The following is a 22,867-nucleotide window of genomic DNA, read 5'->3' as shown; positions in this document are numbered from 1 at the left end:
TAAACAAGGTGGAGACTTGGGACCATTTAATCGAGGTGCAATGCAAAAGCCTTTCGAAGAAGCAGCATTTGCTCTTAAAGTTGGTGAATTGTCTTCACCAATTCATACAGATAGTGGTATTCGTATCATCCAGCGAACAGCATAAAATACACTAATCACAAATAAAATATTAAATTCCTTAAGAAAATCTTCCCTCAGTTTTGCTGGTAAAATATGTTGTCACAAGGAAAGGAGATTTTCATAATTGTATTCAAAATCATACATGTCTATTTTCATGATAAATAATTTTTTTTTAATGTAAGAATAAAATGTAAAATATTTTCTTCTTATACTTCGATGTCCAGTTATATATTTATGTCTTCCAGCAATCTATGTATAAAATTTTTATCTAATGGTTTACCATGTGCATTTTCATACAGTAAAAGTAACAAAACTTTTTAATAATGACACAAGATAAAATAGTAAAATTCTATATTCACCTTTAACAATACTCTGTAATGTAATTTGCTAACCTTACTTTCTTAAATATTAGACAAACATTGCATTAGCTTAACAGTTGTTTTATTGGTCTTTATTTGTATATGCAAAATATAAAGTATTTTATAAAAAAAAAAAAAAAATAATATATGTATATTTAAATTTCCAATCTTTTCCGTTTTTTAGTTTGCTCTAATCTAGGAAGCATTTGTTTCTTATACTAATCCATCAATTGTCTGTTCAATAGTTAGAAATAAGATAAAGAAGACGGAAAATGAATTTTGTTATAATTTCTTGCAGAAAATTGTATTATTAATTTTAAATTAAATTGTTGAATAAATTTCAAATGAAACGTTTTGTCCAATTAAGGTAGATTTAACATTAATGAAATAAAATGCAAATATGTATAATTATGAAATTTTTGCTTAAGCAGAGATGAATATTTATGTTACAAATTTTAATACTACTTCAATTTATTTTATAAATGAATATACTACGTTTTATGATTCAGAAGACATTTATATACAATTTAACTCAGATACTTTTATTTCTTTTCTTGTAAAAAAACGTAATCATTGAATATAATAATATAACTTTATTTACGTTTACCCTTATTATTATAATTCATTTCTATAGCACCAAACAATGTGGAATTATGTACATTTCTAAATATTATTAGATGTTACAAACACGGAAACGGAACAAAACGAGGAAGCGGCGTCGGGGGAGGGGCACGGAGAAGAAGGAAAGCGGCTGGAAGTGAAAAAAGAAGGGACAAAAATAGGAAAAAAGATGGAAAAAGCTAGCGGAGTTAGCAGATAGGGGGGGGGGGGAGGAGGGGGAAAAATAGGTGGAAAGTCCGACGACATCCCGTCCAACGACACAGAGAACGCTTCCCCCTCGGTGATTTAGAGTGATAATCTGCGCGCGCGATCGAGCTCGTCCCGGAAACTCGGTTTTCCAGCCGAGGACCAATGAATCTCTTCTTTTCACGGATCAGACAGGGCGAATCGACAAAATCTGTTCCCCTCGGAAGGAAGTAGGTAAATGTTATACGCCGTTTACGAGGTATTCGGGTTTTTGTTGTTTAAGGTCGACAGGTCGAGGGAGACGAGTTTCTCGCGGATATTAACCCTTGGTTACGGCAATTCGCTCCGCCGGAGTGACCCGTCGGTAGTCTTCGGTGAACGCTGAACGTCGTTCACACAACCTTGAAATTCTTTTATGTGTACACTTTTTTAAGAGCTACTTAACCACTTGCCGTAGTTTGACGAGTCTGACTCGTGATATCAATTTTTGGCCAAACATGGATATCACAAGTCATACACGTGAAAACAAATGCGAGCCAAACGTAATTATCATCGCGTGGGCACGGATTTTGTTAAGGTAAATAGTACGACAAGGGGTCAACAGCTGTTTATATGAGAAACCTGAAAATGAGTATATTTTAAAGCATATTCAGTCACTTACATATTTACAGATTTCGCCGACGAGAGATGGCGCTCGTATATACAAGCCACCGGATATGTACGGCACGCGTACACACAGGTCGTCGCACGGATGTCGTATATATACGGCACCCGTAATGAAAGGATTCAAGGGAACCACCGTTTCCGAGATTTATAGAAAAGTAACGAAGGATAACATGCATGGAGGATGTAGGGTGTATTAAGTAACATTGGCTGAAATTGCACTTAGCGGTAGAATTTATTGGATTGCGATAAGGCTAGAGGAACGCATAACGAGCAGTTGAGAGAACGAAACGCGAAGGGCAGAGCGTATTATGCGGTATAAATTATAATACACCGGCTGAATTTGTGTGCAAAATAACACGGAGCAGCTTATATATGCGTGGAACATTTTACAACTCGCTGCCTCGGCTCTTACCGTAATTATTTATCGTAAACGTTTCGTATGGCCACGGTGACGTGTAATCCGAAAATCATGCATGGTAATTTCGCCTAAGCGACCATCTTCGGCTCGATTATAGTTCGATTTATTAATACGAGTAATATATTTATAAGGGCAAATGAAACGTTGAACGTGAAATTACACGTACGAAATATAGAACGTTGTGGGATGTTTCAGCGGGAGGATTCAGATATTGAAAGCAAACCCCTGTTGAATATTGGACCTTGTTCAAAATTTGCGGACTCTTACAACGTTTCTGTTGGAATACGAGTAATTTCCGGCCACAGATTTGACGATATTTGATAGCTGTGGGTCGTTAAGATATCACGCCACGCGCAAGTGGTCCTACCACTGACCCATTTTCAGCCAAGCTCTCGGTGCCAGAGCCTACTTTCACTAAAGTAGGGTTTCGAACTACGTGCCGTTTTTAGAAATTAAACAATGGGACTCTTTCAAACTGGGAAAGTCCAGGAAATACCGCTGGTCGATTGGCATATGGCACGAAGGCTCGGCTAATGGAAAACAGCACCGATGTCTTTCAGGTGGGTTCGTTCCACGACGGAACACTTTACGTTACAACTTTCCTCGACTAACAGCCATGCGTCTCGCTGTCCCGTTAAAACCGAATCGGCTGCGCGCGCAGGTTACGTGATCGGAGAACCCTCGCGTCCAGCGCGCGTGAATACGAACCGTGTAATTCGATGATTTGCGATTTCCTAACGATAAAATTACGAAACGCTTTACGTAATAATTCGCGGGTGTTTGTTTATTGAAATTTATCGCGATATTACGGACCGTTACCGAAATTCACCTGTATAATTGTAAAACCGTGCACGTAAAACATTTATTTCTACTGTCTACGGTTAAATATTCTCACCGAAACGAATACAGCTTATTCGATAATATTTAGTACGACAATTTATTATAAACTCATGAGCACTATTTCACTTTGCCTGCAATTCGCCTAACATTTCTATCCAATTTTGTGATATTTAAAAGATCGAGATTAAATGTAAACCGAATATTCATGAAATATGTATTATCTAGAACTCTGGCGGTGAAATAAATTTGCACCAACTAAAGAAGAATTGTTTACAGTTAAATTAAATGAATTTTCACCGAAACCTTTTCTCTTCATCGAATTTATGTTACGATTATAAATCAATTATTTACTAGACAAGAAAATATAGACAGTTTTAAATTAATAAAACATTAAAATTCCTATTGTAAGAAGGAAATGGAAAAACAAAAAGAATATCAATATAAATATCTAAAAATTTAGAATGCTCTCTGATTTACTTCAACGGTCAATAATTCCAGATTTTTATATTCCTTCTCTTGCGTGTGAACATTATTATATCGTTATCGACGATTCACGAGTCTGAAACCGGAGGAACTGTCGCAAGTCGAAACGAAACGATATTCAATACGCGACTAACGATTCTTTATCGATCGTTTCGTACTGAAACGCAGTAAATGAAGCAATATTTGACCTAGCGATACCGGTTAGAGGTCGAGGAATCGTCGTGAATCGGATGATCCGTCCAAGTGGATCGTGGGAGCCTGTGGCTAGATTCGAATCGAGCCTCCGATGTACTCACCTATGATAGCGTGCATCCTCACGGACAGCTGTGTCCTGAGAACGATCGAGTTCTTTCGACTGTAACAGAGAAAGCAGAAAACTCTATCGGTAACTGAGCTGTCGCAAATGTAAAATCGATGCCAGACTAACCCCCTAGATCTCGAAATATCCGCTTGGGATAGGTTCATGATCTGTATACTTAGGAGCACCATCTTCGAGAAACTCTGGTAGAAATACAATCTCTTAGGTTAATAAATAAAACGACTCGAGCCTCTCCAACTGCTTCGGGAGCTACCATTATACTTCCAGCTCAACTATACTTCCTTCTATATGTTAACACGATGACTGCCACGCTGCTTTGTAAGAAAATCTCCGTCAGGCACGCACGATGCTATACAGCGCGCTCTTCAGACTGAAGTTCGAACGCTACAGCATCGGCAAGTTTCTTAAGATCAATGCCGGGGTAGTGTCTACTTTTATCTATCGAAATGACTTTGATTCTCTTCCTTATCGGTTCGAAGAAAGCTTTTATTCTTTCTTCACGATTTTTCAGCAATAAAAGCAAACCGTGTGTCTAATTATTGGTCGAAAAGATCATTATATAATTTCCCTTTACTCCGTACTATTATGTCACGAAAGAGATTTCAATTACTACTTAGAAACTTTCATTTGCTGATAATATGTGTACTGCCCCTGAAAATTGACTTCGAAAAATATCTCAGCATTTTAATAAACTTCAGAAAAAATATTAAGAAACGTTCACGCCTGGGTAAACATTGTCATCGACGAAACGTTGATTTCATAAAATAATTCTATTTCTACAAAAATACAAGAATCCATACGGACCGATCAAAGGCACGAGCAAATATTTAAAAAAACCACAACTTTTTGCCCAGATTGCTCTAATCAACCTCCATTGTAATATTTTTAATAAACGTTTATAACAATTCAATGGTCTCATATTTTGTGAAATAACTTTCGAAATACCTACCAATCTACCTTGTAAGTACTCAAATAAGCGTTACCCGAATACGCGTGTGACGCAGCCTAATCAAGATTTTTGACGTTATCCGTATAGGGCTGACGCGGCAGTCAACGTGTTAAACAATTGATCTTTTATACATCAAATACAGTAAGAAATTAGTTTTAACGAATTATTTAGGTAAATTTTTAGGAAAATAAACTCGTAGATAAAAAAAGAAGAGAACAAAAAGAGAAAAAAAGACTTACCAAATGTAGAGGAGTCCAGATGACGACAGGATTCTGCTGATTCACGCATTCTTACCATTGTAGAATTTTCAACGGGCTATACACTGAAACATTTCATTAGAAAAAGTAAAGTTAATTCAGAAAAAGCGGAGAAAAAAGTTTCAAAGTAAAGGAGTTACATTTGAAAATGTAGACGAACTTTCCAACCAGGAAAATCATAAACGTAACGTAATAAAGCTATTGAAAAGATGGAAAGGAGCTGTAAGAAAAGAATGAAATACTTTTTAACTACTTTCTATTGTATGAAGAGATACCGACTAAAAGCTAGGAACTTCGGATTCTTTTCAGGCGACCTAATACGTAGCAATAGAATTGGTTCTTCTAACCTTTTTTCAAACGGGCAGAAATAATTCGTGAAACGAGATGGACCATTTGGTTTACAATTTACATTCCTATTTAGTAACATTTGAATAACAAAATTAATGTCTCGTTTAAAAATAAAAGTGAAGACAGGATTGCAACCTTTCTTTATACGCGACGAATAATTATGATGTAACTATTTTAATGAATTATATCGTTAGAAAAAAATTAAAATATGTACGTAACATATTTATTACAAATAAGATATTTTTGCAGAACATATACACAGATGCGTATAATGTGGTCAAGAATAAAGTTCAGTGGACATTTACAAATAAATGTAATAAATAAGAAATATAAAAAATATATAATAATTTATTAAAAAAACATAATAATTCGTTCAATTTTCTTCATTACTTAAACTTCCTCACTCTTTATTTCCGTAATTTACAGTGTTATATATAATAAATTTTGCTAGTACCTATAGATTTCTTTAAATAAATGAATCGAAGAAAGGTATGCCATAAGCAAGGGCAAATTAGCTTGTTTAAATCCCCTCGGAGGGAGACTAAGAAATTTACCCCTCAGTTACGCGCAGAAACTTCCGATTTTATTGCCGCATAGACGTCACATAACAGAACTCGATATTAGAATCCAACACGTACAACAATGGCATGCAGGTATGCAGACTACCTATCACGAGGTAAATAACAGCAATTTGCTGCAAAAGAAGAAAACCATGCATTTGGGTTAGATTATTGGGTTATTTCGCGTATAGTTATTTAGATTATGGTATTAAAACAAATGGCGTCTGTCGAGTACAAAAGGTTAAATGTTCTAAAAAGTATAGAAGTGCACGTATTCGAGTTTTCTAATAGCAAGAGAACGAAGCGCTAAGTAAATTACTTGTCACATTTACATAGGATGAGAAAATAAAATTTGTACATTGTATTAGTAATTTATTTACAATTGATTATCTAATTGTATTACCAATGCAGGAACAAGATATAATATCAAAATTCTCAGTACAAATATGTACAAAAGTACAGGTATGTTTTGTAATTAAAATATTTATAATGCTATCTAAAATTTATATAGAATTATACAAGATATTTTTATTATATGTTAGTAACAAATAATTACATCTAACTGATAAGTAATATATTAGTAAAAATATTTGTATATCTTTTACTAAACTTTTATTTGATTTGAAATAAAACACAATATATTTAATACAATATAATTTACAATATTAAATAGATAACTTAATTAGAGACACAAATAAACAATTTTATAATCTGTCTTCTTAAAATTGGTTTCTTCTCTGCACAAAAGTTGTTTATTTTGTACACTGGAATAATAGTATTAAATTTCATTGTTATTACTATATATATATCACCCATTATTACATATATTATGAAAATAAGATTTATTTGAGACATGTTGCACTTCATGGTGTACTTTTCTTAATGTGTTTGGATCCATTAAAAATCGTTGCTAAAGGATATTTTTCTCTCGTTCTAAGCTTGTATTTGTTTTCTGAAAAAATTCCAATTATCATATAAGAAATAATTAATTACATATATATATATATATATATATATATACATTATATAATTATATATTCATTAATTTACCAGTTGCTCTTTCATTTGGCTCCTTATTTTTGTTAAGCAATCTGTATGTCTTGTAAATTACTAAATGTTTCATTATAACATTTCAATTTCATGGGAAACTGCTTTAAATGTGTGTGTAGGTCTCCTTTTTGACTTCCATTTAAATATTGTATATTTATTTCACTTTGTCTAATTTGTAAAAGATTAAAATTTATAGTATTCTTTGCAATTTTACATACTATTAAAGAATTAATATTTACAACATTTCTAATTTAGAAATTTTTGAATTCAAATATGTTTCCATTATGAATTATTTCTTATTTTTTTGTCATCTATAAGAATATTATATTTACTCAATGTCTATTATCATCATTGCATACCATTGATACAAATAGTTCGTGAAATGAATTATGCATTCCTGGTGAAAATAATACAGTTGCATAGTACTCATCTTGCTGAAGTTGCATACTTTCTTGTATGTAAATAAAATGTAATTAAAAGCTAAAAATCATGGAGCTTTTGTATTTTGTTGAATTACTAAGACATCTTTTAGATGATAATAAATATTCTGTTCCTAAATAATGGTAAGCATCAGGTACAAATTCTGGATGATTTGGAGGCAAGAAAATTGCAATTTCATTAATATTCGTAACAAATCAGAGTGCACATGACCATTTTCTCTCACAAGAAATAACCGAGTTTTAAGTTTCTCCAAATGATTCTTTTTTTGTTCAAGTCTTGACTGTGTATCGTGTTTTAAAATTTTAGTTATTTCTAGTTCTGAGAATTGTTGTACCATTTCTGTTAATTGACTTTCTTGTAAGAAAGTGACTTCCTCTTCTAAGAAATCTCTCTGTTTAGTCAGCGTTAGTATCCCGGTTCTAATTTTAATATATAAAATTAATACTTATATAATATGATTAACAAAATAATTATACATAAAACTTCATGATACCTTAATTCCAACTTTGATGGTACTTTTAATTTCCTAAATTATATATATATATCTTTTATGTAATTAAACATTTCACTACATGATTTTTCTTGTATTTTAGTTAAAATTTTTTCCATTTCTGCATTAGATAATCTGTAAAATAAAATATAAGGTACATTTAAAATTAATTGCTAATAGTTATCAATATTTAATTACTTTGTTTCACACATTGCCAATTCTTTTAACTGTTCAATTGTTTTTATGTTCTTTCTTTCACTGTTGCTCATTAAGAAAATATAATTAGAATCTATTGATTGCTCTTTCTCAAATACATTTCCAAACTCCTGTTTTATATAGACACCTAAATATTGATTATATCAATTTTTTTAATAAATAGTTCTAATGGCATTTGAATCGTTATGCGATGCTTATGGCAATGAGAGAATTGTTAGTAAACGCTAACTCTGATATCATTGATTATTCTCGGCAAAATATATACCCACTCTATTTATGAAACTGCTTCTTCATAAAAACAAAAAGAAAAAAAAAGCATATACGCTTTTAAAACCCAAGATTTTCTATTATGATAATAAAGAAATCATGTCTTTCCATTACACGGCTAGATCATTTTGTCTTGAATTCTCTGAGTAAGAAGAATGTTATTAACCAAGCTTATAATTAAATCCTTGTAGTTTAGTAACGAATGGAACTTATAGCAATACGTATTATCATTGAAATGGATAATCAAGTTTGTGATTAATGACGAATTCCATGGCTGTGTATAAACAGACTTCAAACCCCGAGGAATTGTCCTGGACGGCTAATGGTACTAGTAATTTGTAGCCGCGAAGTCTGTACGTTTAGCAAATTCTTTAGACAAACGTTATACCTCATGTTTCCTACAATTTCCGAGAAAAAAATAAGAAAAAAATGACCATCAACCGCTTTTTTTATACTTGATCTATTCGATCTGAGTGCTCTAAATAAAAAGACAGATAATAAATTGTCATAGCTTGATTAATTTAATTACATTTGTTCAATATTCTTGCATCCTATGAAACAGAGAAAATTACAAATGGTAATGAAGGATTAAAACTTGTTAAGGACTTTAAATGTTACTTCTCACATAAAGTGAAATGGATATCAGATAAATGCAATTATTATTTACTGTTTTTTGTTATTCATCTTACAAATGTATATATGTGTCTTGAGTATTTTTTGTAAAATACTAGATTTCTATCCAATGTAATTGTTCGATAACAAATATTTGTCATTAAAAAATACTGGACCATCCAGTTCTTATAACGCACATTTTCATCTTGATTTGTACCATGTCACGAGATGATTAATATACCCGTGATGTAAGTTTATAAATGACACATTACGAATGACGAATTTGAACGAAATATAAAAGCTCGATGATCAATATATAAATAAGTACTATTCTTTTGTAATAAATTATGAATGTTATGCTTATCATACCTACAGTTAAATAAACACTTTCCCGCTCGCTAAATTATCTGCAAACGGAGCAACAATTACCCTGGTGGCGAAATAGAATGTGAAACGTAATAGAGATCGGTAAAGCTGGCAATGCTTTCTTCAACATAGTCAGCAATTATTTGATTAGATATAACAAACTGTGATATACGTACGATAAGAACAGCAACTTTATTCCCCGCTGCTCTTCAGGAAAGGCAATTTGTTGTCTTTGTGATTCATGTACTACGTGATTCTTGTACTCATCTCGCTCTTTGATCATCTAATACACATGTTACACTAAGATACATTAAGTTACAACAATTAAATATACAAATACATTAGATTTATTGTCTACCATGTGTGTCTATCCATTCAGGAGTAAACTCACCCTCTTCTGTATCTCCAGATGCAGGATTAGTTTGATTATCCAGTTGATTACACACTGGATATGTTGTATTATCACTCGTAGCAGTACCGCTAGTAGTCTTTGTTGTTTGTACATAGCCAGTATAAGTCATCATGACAGTATACATGATTGTAGAATGTACCTTGAAGTACCTCTCCTACATGAACTCGCATTGTTTAATGTACCTGGTGTTTCAATATGGACCTCAGGAATACCATCTTCAACCTATAATTTTTAGATATCATCATGTAAAAAAATTTGCCACCTTCTTTAAATTCTATTCGAATTTATCATATTGCAATACACAAAATGATATAGTAAAAGTACCTCTTCGTTACTAATACGTAAACGCCTCTTTTGAACACTGACCAAGCCCAGGTTGTCCGTACGAGATTCCACGACGTGATCATCCATTACGCTTGTATATTCATCTGCCGAATCATAAATATTACTCTCAGACATTCATTGACGCTTATGATTATGAGAACAAATTAATATTAAAACCCTCTAATTTCACGCACAATTTCTTTGTACTTTTGCGCTTTGTTTAGTCTGTACACACAACAGTGTATAAACACTTTTAACAAATACTTTTAACAAATTTTATCTTTATAAATAAACTCTACATCTGATGGCAGCCATTGTACTATATGATTCACTAACCTGTCCTCTATCGTTAAGCACAAGGAACCAAAAGGCGCGAAACTGTCAAATTTTTGAAATTTCAACTTTGAGCTATTTAAAAATGAAATTATAGAATTTTTTAATGCGGAATTATATTGAAGATCCTTGAAGTTGATCATCATAATTTTATTGTGCAATAAAATGTACATTGCATCGCAGAAATGTGTACAATTAGTACGACGTTCGAGAAATTTTTGGGTAAATCTGATACAGGAGAATCATGTATTAAGTCAATCTTGAATATCATTACTGGAAAAAAAAATTATCTAACGTGTTCATATGAATGCAAATATGTAATATTATTTTTTTCTACTTGATTATTATCTGTCCTATATAGCTATAAGTTCTGTAAATATTCTTATAGAAATCGAATTCCGTAGTACAGATTGTACATCAGTAATTTTATTAAAAATTTCAGAAATTCCATTCATTATTTTAGTAGGCATAAATGGCGCTACAAAGTACTGATTACCATAAATTTTAACAATGCTTTCACGAAACTAATGATTTAAAATAATTACAATTCTTTTACCGCTTAATTCACATGAACAAGAAAATGTCTACTCAATTCTATTTTTGACAAAAAGGTTGAATTAATAGATAACATGCAGTATTCCTCTAAATTGTATAAAACAATTATTGTATGTATATATATTAACTTTGTTTTACATCCATACAAAAGTAGAGAATCGTAAATTCGCATCTTTTGTACATGTCCTCTGTTTTAGATCCTTGAAAAAACAAAGTGACACTCTCATATAAGTAAAGAGATATAATGAAATTTATATAATGTAGATTATTTTGCATGAACAATTAATATTTTTAAGTAGCTTTTATGCATTTAGATGATTTGATCATGTCAATTTGTAAAAAGAAAGTGACAAACAAATCATAAAGAATCAAATAATTTTAGTAATATAAATTCAAGCTTCAATGTTACTAACAAAACAACAGCTTTCACAATGTTAATTCATATGGAAATGTTTCAATAATTTTCTTGAAAATTTCTCAAAATTCATGGTCTTAAATGATTAAATTTAATTCTGAAAATGTTACAAGCGTAATTATTCAGTAAGAAAAATAGTTTAGTGCTGTGCAATAATAACGTTAACAGCAATTTGTATATTTATAACATAAACAATAGCGAGTAATGGTTATAATAATAATAATAACGATAGTTAATTAAGTACAATATTTAAATACGATTTATAAAAGCATTCTTACACAATACTGTAATAAGTTCATTTTTCTCTTTCCTATATGTATATATGTATATACGCACATATGTAGACCATTATTTTTCTTCTTCGTTCAATAGCATAACAATACAATGTTTTGCAGAGAATAATTTTCATTCAATGACTTCAACGTCATTTATGAGCTTAACAATTTATGTACAATACATATACACATGGCTTTTCTTCTCAAGCTACTTCGTTATAAATTAGTGAAAAAGTAATGCTTTGGCCATGGTCTACGTATCGGTAATTATTATTTACCTACAACTTCGTTACTAAATACCTATACATTCGAATGGTTCTTCTAATAACCCCGAAAATGGTCAAAAAACTCGAAATGTATATTTATTACAATCTCAACACAAATACCATATTCAATACTCACAATATAATATAACTTCTCCCCTAAATTTTATTCATATATAGACAGTGACAAATGGTTTTAATACCTTGATTATTATTACTGTATCCAAGATAAATTCTTTCCAAAGCAAATAAATTCACTCTTATTCGGTACGCCTTTAAAGTATTTCGTTTACTTTCAAAATTCTTTTCGATTTCGTCTTCTTTTCCCGTTTTTTTTTTTTTTCTTCTTTTTATGTGTTTTTTCAATTTTAATATTATTTAGAAATAACACGTTTTAACATAGTATTTAAAATACTTCTATTTTACGTACCGTTAAGTACCAAGTATGTGTACCTATGGTATGACAACAAAAACTGTTCCCTATTTGATTTCTTGTTCTACACAGTGTACAGTAGCTAGAAAAATTTTTCATGTATTTAACGTGTTTCAAGAAGAGTTTCGGTTCTTACATTCGATTACACAGAACGTATATGGAATGCTATAATCATTCATGGAGATACTGAGAATTTAATTCAGACAGACAATGAACAGCATGTAGAAAAAATTATTTGTAGGGAATGCAATGGAAGAAAAAATTTTTTTTTTTTCTTTAAAGATTGCATTTAATTATTGCCACTCTGCAATTCAAACAAGTTAATCCAAAATCGGACCAATATTGGACAGAAGTATAACTTATTGCAGTACCTTAGAGACATGATGTTGATTTGTAAAACTTTACTGTTAAAAAATAACATTTGATTCTTATTCAACATTCGTATAGACACATTTTGTGATTATATAGTAATCATGTTTGTTGTTTATCACCTTACTGCATTACAAGAAATAAGAGTTATTTATTTTTATGAAGGCATATGTATATATATAAAATATAAAATATATACATATACATATAACATCGAAGAACTCATTATCTTCGATATAAATTAAGATAGAAGCTTTATAAATATTTAAGCTTATCTATTCAAGTACAAGGGTAAACTGATGTTATGAAAGTACTGAACAATGAAAATAGCTGTCATGTGATACCAATTAGTGTATATAACGAATATCTAATTGCTATTGCATTACCTATGATGCATTAAATTTTTTATATATTTACATTACAATAAATTAATATTCACGTTGCAACAAATAAACAACGATCTGTACATTTAATATAAAAATTAAACCTAAGGACGGAAAACAGAAAACGCTAAGATGTTCAACGTCCACTGTTAAGAATTCTTTCTTTTTCTTTTTAAAGATGTTAACTGAATTTACTGCATTCTTTATGCACTTACATCATTACCTGAAAAAATTTTTTTTCTCCCCATCATTGCTACTATTTGAACAGACTGAATATTGTTTCGATGAGGAGATTTTGTACAAACTTCGTCAGCTAAATTATCCAAAGTAATATCAAGATCAAAATCAATATCAATATTAAGATCATCTCCATAACTTTTGTTTGATTGTTATTTATATTTATCAATTTTATCTTGCATTATGTTATCCAAAACCTGTAGTATTTTTTATATTTTTTAAGATATGATTATATATTTTAAATTTATAAAAAAAAATTCCAATTTTAAATGTTGACTGCTTAAATGCTAATTTATATATTTGAACTTATACACGTGCTTTTATTATACTACTAATTATACTACTAATAAAGTCGTTAAGAGAGGTTTTCCTTGAAGTAAGTGTAATAAAACGGATGGCTCAAGATGCATAGCCCATTCACCCAAGTAAAGTAACATTGATATTGTCAAAGGACCACGCCTGATGGATGCCTGTTTCTAATTTTTTCCACCTTAATTAGTATTAGGCAAGGAACAGTTAATGACTAACATATATAATAAAGTGGTGTTCATTTTCTAATGTTAAAATCCACTTTTCTCAAATTGATTCAATCCATTACAAAATTACAATTAATTACTTTTAAGATTCTAGGTTTTTTAATGGAATGAAACATTGAGAAAGAATGCAAGTAAAAAGTTCGATTATGTATATTTATGAACGACTATAATATGTAAAAGATAATAAAATTAAAAACACTAAAATATCATAGGACGTTTTATACAATACACCAATACACCATGCAATGTAGATGACACCCTTAACACTAGGTTTACGGGACCCGTCATTTTGACGGGTGGATTACTCCAATTATACAATATTAATAGATTTAATCAACTTATATTAAGTTTGTTAATATTGTAATTGTTTTAAAATTAAACTCATGGTTTTCTTTTTAAAGAAAATACGTGGTTTTTTTTACCCGTAAATCTGACGAGTTCCCATAAAGATAGGTACACAAAAAGCGCCGTAAACCTAGTGTTAAACAGGCATGTAGACATCAGTTGACAGGTAAATACTGTAACAACACATAATGAGGAATCGGCACAAGCTAGTTGATCTAAGAAAAACTACCTGGTCCATTAGTGGATAACAGAAACCAGCTCTGCGACGCTCTGTCCCTTGCGTCCACTGTCAATCAAACTCAGTGGAAGAAACACTGAATTTCTCACTACTATAATTACATATCTACTACTTTGAACAATACATTACATAGTGTTCACTACTTAAGTAAACATTATAACCCAGATAAAAAAAAATATTAAACAATTTTAAGATAGTTACATATATTTTATAACATGCAAACTACCTCACACATCAGAGAAAATTGACACAAAAATGGTCCTTTCCCTAAAACCATCTATCCATAATGAATTCGATAGAATTACTTTAAGTGATAAACGGAGAACAGTCACTGCTTCTGGGATTCTTTGATGCTGATTTTTGTAACATAACTCTTTGTATACAAACATAGCAATACTTGAGAGAGCTACACATATTGCAATACCGGTTGGTTCTCACCTACAACTTCTTAAAAGGATTATGATTATATACTCCTAAAATAAAATAGTTTACGTCAAGATATCTTTCGTAAGTTATAAACAATAGACTATAACAATCATCTGTTGTTTCTTGATACCTTTGCATCTGGACATGTCATAGTCGCGATATCTGGTGCATTTGGCTGAAATACAAGTAATTTGACTGTCGTGGCTGGTAATGATAGTAAGGAACCAATTATTAAAACAGCTACAGTCCTTGGTGCCTATCAAAATATTGTTCACGAGATTATAATTTATAATTTAATAATATAATAAAATTAATAATTTTAATGAATAAAATTTTAATAATACCTCGATATCTTGACTGCTTGGTATTACATTAGCAGAGTGAATATAATCCAGGATTGAAAGACTAGATCCAGGAAGATTCAAACTGAAAAACTTAGGATCAGTATACCTAACCAATACATGTAACACTTTACTATCATTACTAACGATACTATTGTGGACTGCACGGCAAAACAGAGTTAAGTGCTGTTTTGGAAAATAAAAGTCTTGTGGTTGAATTGCTAAAAGGCAGATGAAACGATATGCTGCCAATTTACCAACTTCGTATTGTCTAGGAAGTTGTATAGTCTAAAAGTATGATAAAAGTATGATTATACAATACTTTAATAATGTCTTAATAATGATACTAAATAATACAAAAAAATAAATCAATATTAACCTTGAAACACCATGGAGCAATAACTGTCAATGGAGGTATAAGTTCTGGAGCTGGTGGAGTTACTTGATTATCCCCAGATACACCTTGATTCAAACGAATCTAAATAATATGAAAATGATAATAATATAAAATAGATAAAAATCTTATTATAAATATATAAGTATATAAGTCATCATACTTTTATAAGTATGTGCGTGTAAGTTAGACAAGGTAATCCATGACTTGAAGGGTAGGATCTTGAATATTATTTACATCTCCCAATGCTGATAACAGACAACGCTATAATATTGCTGGAACATCAGGTAACCATCCACGAACACCACCACCGGCCATAACAGATCGTCTTTCGAATGCATCGTTTATGTCTATAAATTAATAATAGATTATAAATATAACTAAAATTAATATAAAAGAAAAATAAAAGCTGTTTACAAAATCAAAGTACTTCTAAGGAATTATTTCATTAATTGAAATTGAACTCAAAATTTATTCAGAATTGAATACAAACGCATTGTATTATGCATATTTGAAATATGCAATTTACGAAAATGTAGTTTATACCTATATTAAACTCTGGGCTATAAATAGAATATATTTCTTATATAAATAATTCCGTTAGTACGTGAAAAGATAAGCAAAGCATATTGAATGGAACAATGAATTATTATCATTATCAAAGGAATAAAGTATTACACTGTTTTATGTTTGTGATTTTTTTGTACCAAAAAAAAAAATATATAAATATTACAAATTTTTTAAAATTATAAAAATCTTCACACTTTGTTATGCAATGAAAAATGATCTTTTATTTTGAGGCAGATGATAAATAGCGGTAAACGATATACTTACCGATACTACTACCATCAATGTTTTCTATTTGTATCGGGCTGTCTTTGTTGCTGTCGACTCCACTGCTTTGTTGTCAGAGAAGGACAACGCGGAGATGGTGGTTCGCTATCGACTATATCAATGCTACTCAAAGATTTAGCTCGCCCGTTCGGTAACATTTTTCGACCAGCTGCTGACGTTGGAATAGCACCATTTGACAATAGCCGTGCTATACCTTGTTTTATCGATAGAGGGAGTACTGCGCGTGTGGAAAATTGTTTACACTTAATACACAAATAAGCCACAACCACTCAGAGAAATATAGAATCTATTTGAAGAGTTTTTTATCATAAAAAATTAGGAGAAAATACGAGTACAAAGGATCGCGCTAATGAGATATATAATATGTGAACTAATGATAGATGTAAGAAGAGGGATAAATATTTGGTCAATCCCAAATTAGTTATTTTTAAACTGGTATTAGCGTGAAAGCAAGAAGTAAGAACGTAGATAATATTACTAAATGACATAGCTTGTTAAAATATAATGCAAAAAAAGATAAACTTAGAATTTAATGCTCGATAGACCACTTACCAGGGATATATGTGTACGGTCCCTATGAAGTTTCCTACGTGCTTTTCCATTGTATATCGTGTTATCGCTTACACTACGAGGAAGCGGTTGTACCTTGCTTAAGTATCGTATTGGGTGATCTAATTCACAATAAATATTTTATTTAAAAAAAAAAAATTATAAATTAAAAGTATAAAATAGATAACCATTTTAATATAACTAACCCTAAACACTTTCTTTAGATACAGTATTATTATCTTGATCAACACTTCCTTTGTGCAGTGGTTGAACATTTCCGGTGGAAGCAGCTCGATTTCCAACACCATGACATTTTTCAGTTTTTTGCTCACTTAGACTATCTAACGGTAAATCGTTTAAATCCAAGTTGTATACGCGTCTAGCAAGTACCCTTGTTAAGGTATCCAATGTTTTCTATAAAATAATACCAAAATATTGAGAAATATTAATATTAAATTCTTTTATTATTTTACATGAATTTTAACTCAACTTACTGCCCATTCTCGAATTAATTCTTCCCATTGCGTTAAACATGCGAAACTGATCCCATAGTTGGGTAGAAATAACAGCATTTAAATTGGCTGTAATCCATGTAAGAATTAAAGTCTGAAGTATGGCAGGGGCAAGTTTACCACCAATGCTCTCTTGAATCTTGCGTCGAGAAGATTTTTCGTTTAAAATAAGTGACGTTATTTGTAGTAATACCCTAGAAAATAAATAAAAAAATTATTATAAATTTACGAAATAATTTAATTGCAAAAATATGATGCCTAAATCATATGTACCTAAGTAACTGTTCCCAGGTTCCTGGTTCTAGCCGAGAATTCATTGCAACATATCGATATACGTTTAGAACTCTTTTACAACTATCAGTTTGTTCTTCAAGTAATATCAGCGACGCATTCAGTCCAGAATTTTCTAAGAAAAAGACACTAGAAGCTTGTGCGATGAACACTTGTAGAACGTTTTATAGTTCCGCCCTTATAAATAAATTTTCTCCGTGTACAGCACCCAGGTAAGAATCATTCTTTTAATTTTGTTTGACAATAGCTTTCAGAAAGATATCATTGATGACTTTCTTCAAATTCTCTTCTAAATCTCTTTCTCGTTCTAATATAAATGGTGGTAGTTCCTAACAAAAAATACAAAAGCAAGTGAACATTTTTTTCATATTACTCTAGCATTTAAAAATTATAAATAACAATTGTACATTCATCTGAATCCAATCTTTATAAATAGCTATAGCCTTTCTTATAGCACCAACGTGATTAAAGTCTAGCAAAAATGTTTGTCTATACAATTCATGTACAAAATTCACGTTATCTCTGTTTCCATATAGAACTTCTCTAACAAGAGTAACTGTTGAAACAGTACTGTCTTCTTGATTTTGATTCTCTTGTTGAGGCGCAGTTGATTCAGGAAGTAGTAAAATTCAGTCAGCGGCATTTTGAGTGACCGAAACATGCCGAAGTTCTAACTCTGTAGTTTCTTCATTTGGAGTTGTGCTATAACAGAAAATTTTATATCATAAGTTAAAACTGATATATAATATTAAAATACTAATATTAAAATACCTATGTGAAAGGTGTGCGACACGAGCATCTTTTCTAGCAATATGGGTAAAACTAGGAATCCACTTTGGTTTACGCATCGTAGGCAATTTTAAATTCGGTTTTACAACGAAAAATTATCGTCAAATTCAGGACAAATATGACGAAGGTACGTAGCTTTAAAAGGTACTAATAAAAATTGCAAAGTCTTGTACTGTCGAGAAGATTTAACTCTTCATTCTATCTTTACAACCTGTAAATAAATTAAATAAAAATTTGTTTACTGCTTTTTTAATACTATATAATTATATTGTCTCCAAATATGTAGATATACCTGAGTAACCATAAATTCAAGTAATGCTTCTAAAATCGAACAGTCTCATTATCAAGAGGCTTTTCCCCACCTTGTGGAGGTAGAATAGGTCCACTGTCAACTGGTGTAACAGGACATTGTTTTGAACCATTGTCATGAAAAGTACTTTGTCACAATTGCGTATCATAAAATTCCTTCTTATCTTTATCATCACAACCAATAACTTTTATAAGTTTATCCTCCTTTCCATCTATTTTATGTTCAGCCTTATAAGGAGATGGTTGTTGGGGTGAGAACCCTGGTATCAAGCTTGCAAATATTTGGTGGATATGATCAGAAGCATTTTCGTCAAGTGCTTGGTACCACAAAATAAAATATCTATAATCAATTTAGAATACATCATATACACACAAAATATTTTATGTCGTAACATCATTATATATATGTGTGTAGCTTATAGCTTCTCTTTGTAGTTTCCAACTATTACCAGGATGTAAATGTTTTTGCAAAATTCTTGCTAAACTATAATCATCTTCTATTAAGAAGTTCAGGGAGAAGTGTTAAAACTTTCTCTAAGAGTTGCAACACCTGTTCCAGTTCCTTCCTATGTGCTTTATGCACTACAAAATAAGTATTTGTTAAATATATATATATATAATTTTTAGTCACGTAACATTCATTTAATATGTTATGAATGAATAAAAAATAAAGAAAAAAGCATCAGTTTTAAGAACTTTTAGGTACATATTAATCACTAATGATATTATACTTGTACAATCAGGATTAATGGAACTCAGACTGAAATGTAAATATTAACATTTTGCAAGTATTATACATAATTATAATGTTAATATATTTAATGTAGTCATAGTTCCATAAATAAAATTGTATATGTAGTTTCATTGACATAAATTGCAGTCTCATATATATCTTTATGCAAGGCAGTTATAATGTATAATTGTTAAAATCTGAATATACATATATGACTTCAAATATCTTTACCTCGTTGCCGTAGATTTGTCTCAGCTGACACAAAACAATCATACAGAATAAATACAGACATGTCTTGAAGTTGCCCTCAAAAAATCCCTTGCTTCATCAGTGTCCACATTTTCTATAAAATGGTATCATAACTATTTAATTCATTAAAAAAAAAACATTATTTAATTAAAAGAAGAATATACTATTTCTATAAATATTTTATCTACAAATTAATTATAAAATTCATAAGAATATTCTTTATCTTATCTTCATTAACATTAATATTACAAACCAATAATTATTTTAATTTCTCATTAATAAGTATTTATTATATTATCAAAAACTACAACTACTTTTCTTTTATCAAAGGTTTGGTTTATAGGGAGAACTGTAAGGTCCTTATTACATCATCCCTAGTCTTGTATACTTGTACTTACATAGTAGAACTTTCTTCCTGCTATATTCCCATATGACCACTGTAAATATCATTCTTATATATATATGTATATAACTATAAAATAACAAGAAAATATAATTTTATTCACTTCATTCTATAAAAAGAATAATACTATATACAATTTGTACAAGAATAATAAAGATTTTTAAAGTTCCTTTAAATTGAAATAAATATTTATTTTTAAACATGATACAATTACAAAATTATACATAAGAAATTTTAAAATTATAAGAAATGAAATAATATTTTACATGATGCCTAATTCTTTTTCTAATAACCATTTATATATCCTCAATAACATTCTAGTTCATAAATGAGCTGCGAGACTATTCATTGATGATTATACATTTAAGTATATAGTACTATCTATCTATCTATGTATAATAATAATGTGACATTAGCTGAAATTAGAGACACTGTAGGTTGGTTACTGTGGTCACGTGGTTTGGTGATTAAATACTACTACTTAACACTATACCATCTACATTATAATTGCATACAAATTAATTATTCTTTTTTAAGAGACCATATAATGACATTCAATGATAATAATTTTATTCATATTTTCTTTGAACACAATAAAGTATAAATTTCTTTTATATCTTTCAAAATTAATAGTAAAAATTAATATTCATTTATATTTTAGAATTTATACATTTCATTTTTCTATTATTGTTGTATAAACTTTAAAGAATGGAATATAGACTAACTTCGCACTGTCACCATGTCAGAACTCGAAAAAGACACCCCCTTTTATCATAGTTCGGCGTCAATTTCGCGAGGCACGCACTCCGATCAGATGTAGGTGGTAGCCATCTTGACACTCTCGGCGCACACTGCTCATAACCTGTGCGAACAATGACATCATCGCTTGCAAAGTTAATTTATTTTCCCTTTTCTCTTAATTTTCTACCCACACAAAGATGTAGTCGAACAACCGAACATATCTTCTCGGTAGTAACTTATTATCATTCTTTCATGGTATAAGCCCCTTACTAATTAAATTTTTTGTGGATGCATGTTTACTTGCAGAATATTCAAACAAAATTTTTTTAAAACTCGGCGTCTTGATTTTTTTTTTTTTGACGCGGGAGAATCTACAATAAGATACCCCCTCCTCCTGAGGAACCTTTTTGAGCATCACTGCTCACAAAAGGAGGCCATGGCTCGCCAATTCCCTCTCGCTCTCCACCATGCTAGGCACGATGCGTAGAGCGAGAGGTCCCACCCTACGTGCTCTGCGGCGCTCGCCGTTTGATGGTCCCAGGCCGGACATTCCTCCAGGGTGTACTGTGCGGAATCCACTTCCGCGTCACAGTGGTGACACCCTAGAGTTACCTCACGCCCGATCTTGATGAGGTACTCTCCGAAACATCCGTGTACGGAGAGTACCTGCGTAAGGCGGAATGTCCGCCTCCCGCCGCTTCTCATCCACGCATCCAGGATCGGAAGATCGGTCCGACGGCCCTGTGGCGTATACTTCCCGGCCGGCGTAACCGACTCGCACGTAAGAGCCCGTAAGCTCTGGCCTCGGCTCCCGCAGCTAATCCAATGGCGGGAGGCCTGCCAGGTCGGTTGCCCGTCACATGCGAGACTTCTTTTGTGCTTGCAATGCGTTCTTGCCTTTTGGGAAGTAATGCAATAAATATGTCTGAAGTGCACCTCCTATTCTTTCCTTCATGAGAGAGAAAAGAGAAGAGAGAGAGATGAGAGAGGAGAGAGAGAAGGAGAGAGGAGAGAGAGAGAAGAGAGGAGAGAGAGAGAGAGAGAGAGAGAGAGAGAGAGAGAGACGAGCTAAATGACAGAGCAAGCATAGGACGTGGAGTGCCATCGGATATATTGCGATATGGGCGATATTTCGATGATATCAGACGGCTACTCCTCCAGATCCACGTTGCAACCCCTAAATCTGGCATCCGAAAAATGAAACTTTTAGACACGGCACGTCTGGTCGCGGAAGGCACAAAAAGCCTTCATCACGATTTCTGCTATGACACTACGTGGAAATAGAGTTCCAAATGAATAACCCAAATTAATGCGGTTTAGGCAGAACAAATGAGAAATAAAGGAAGAAACGTATAATACTGTGAAACCAATGGTGCTTACGCCGACTAATTATAGTAGTCGTTCTGTAGAAATAAGGGTGTCTAAACGCCATGATAATGGTGTACCGTCATGATACCACTATGACTTTACATGGATATAGTGTTCTAAATGAGTAAATTAATGCGGTTAAGGCGAAACAAATGAAAAATAAAGTGATAAAATGTATAATACTATCCACGAGTGCTGCTTATAGTACGACGTCATTACAG

The 22,867-nt window shown here is 31.5% G+C and overlaps 2 pseudogenes; both read right to left on the bottom strand.

Annotated features, from left to right (window-relative positions):
• Positions 1-6,934: 6,934 nt before the first annotated feature.
• On the bottom strand, positions 6,935-8,498 carry LOC143221510 (uncharacterized; annotated as a pseudogene).
• A 1,333-nt stretch (positions 8,499-9,831) lies between these two features.
• Positions 9,832-21,278, bottom strand: LOC143221509 (putative Rho GTPase-activating protein CG5521; annotated as a pseudogene).
• Between the last annotated feature and the right edge of the window lie 1,589 nt (positions 21,279-22,867).

The sequence above is a fragment of the Lasioglossum baleicum genome, unplaced genomic scaffold (genome assembly GCF_051020765.1).
Source record: "Lasioglossum baleicum unplaced genomic scaffold, iyLasBale1 scaffold2550, whole genome shotgun sequence".
NCBI lineage: Eukaryota > Metazoa > Arthropoda > Insecta > Hymenoptera > Halictidae > Lasioglossum > Lasioglossum baleicum.
The sequence above is the reverse complement of the archived record's forward strand: the minus strand, read 5'-3'. Positions and strand labels throughout refer to the sequence as shown.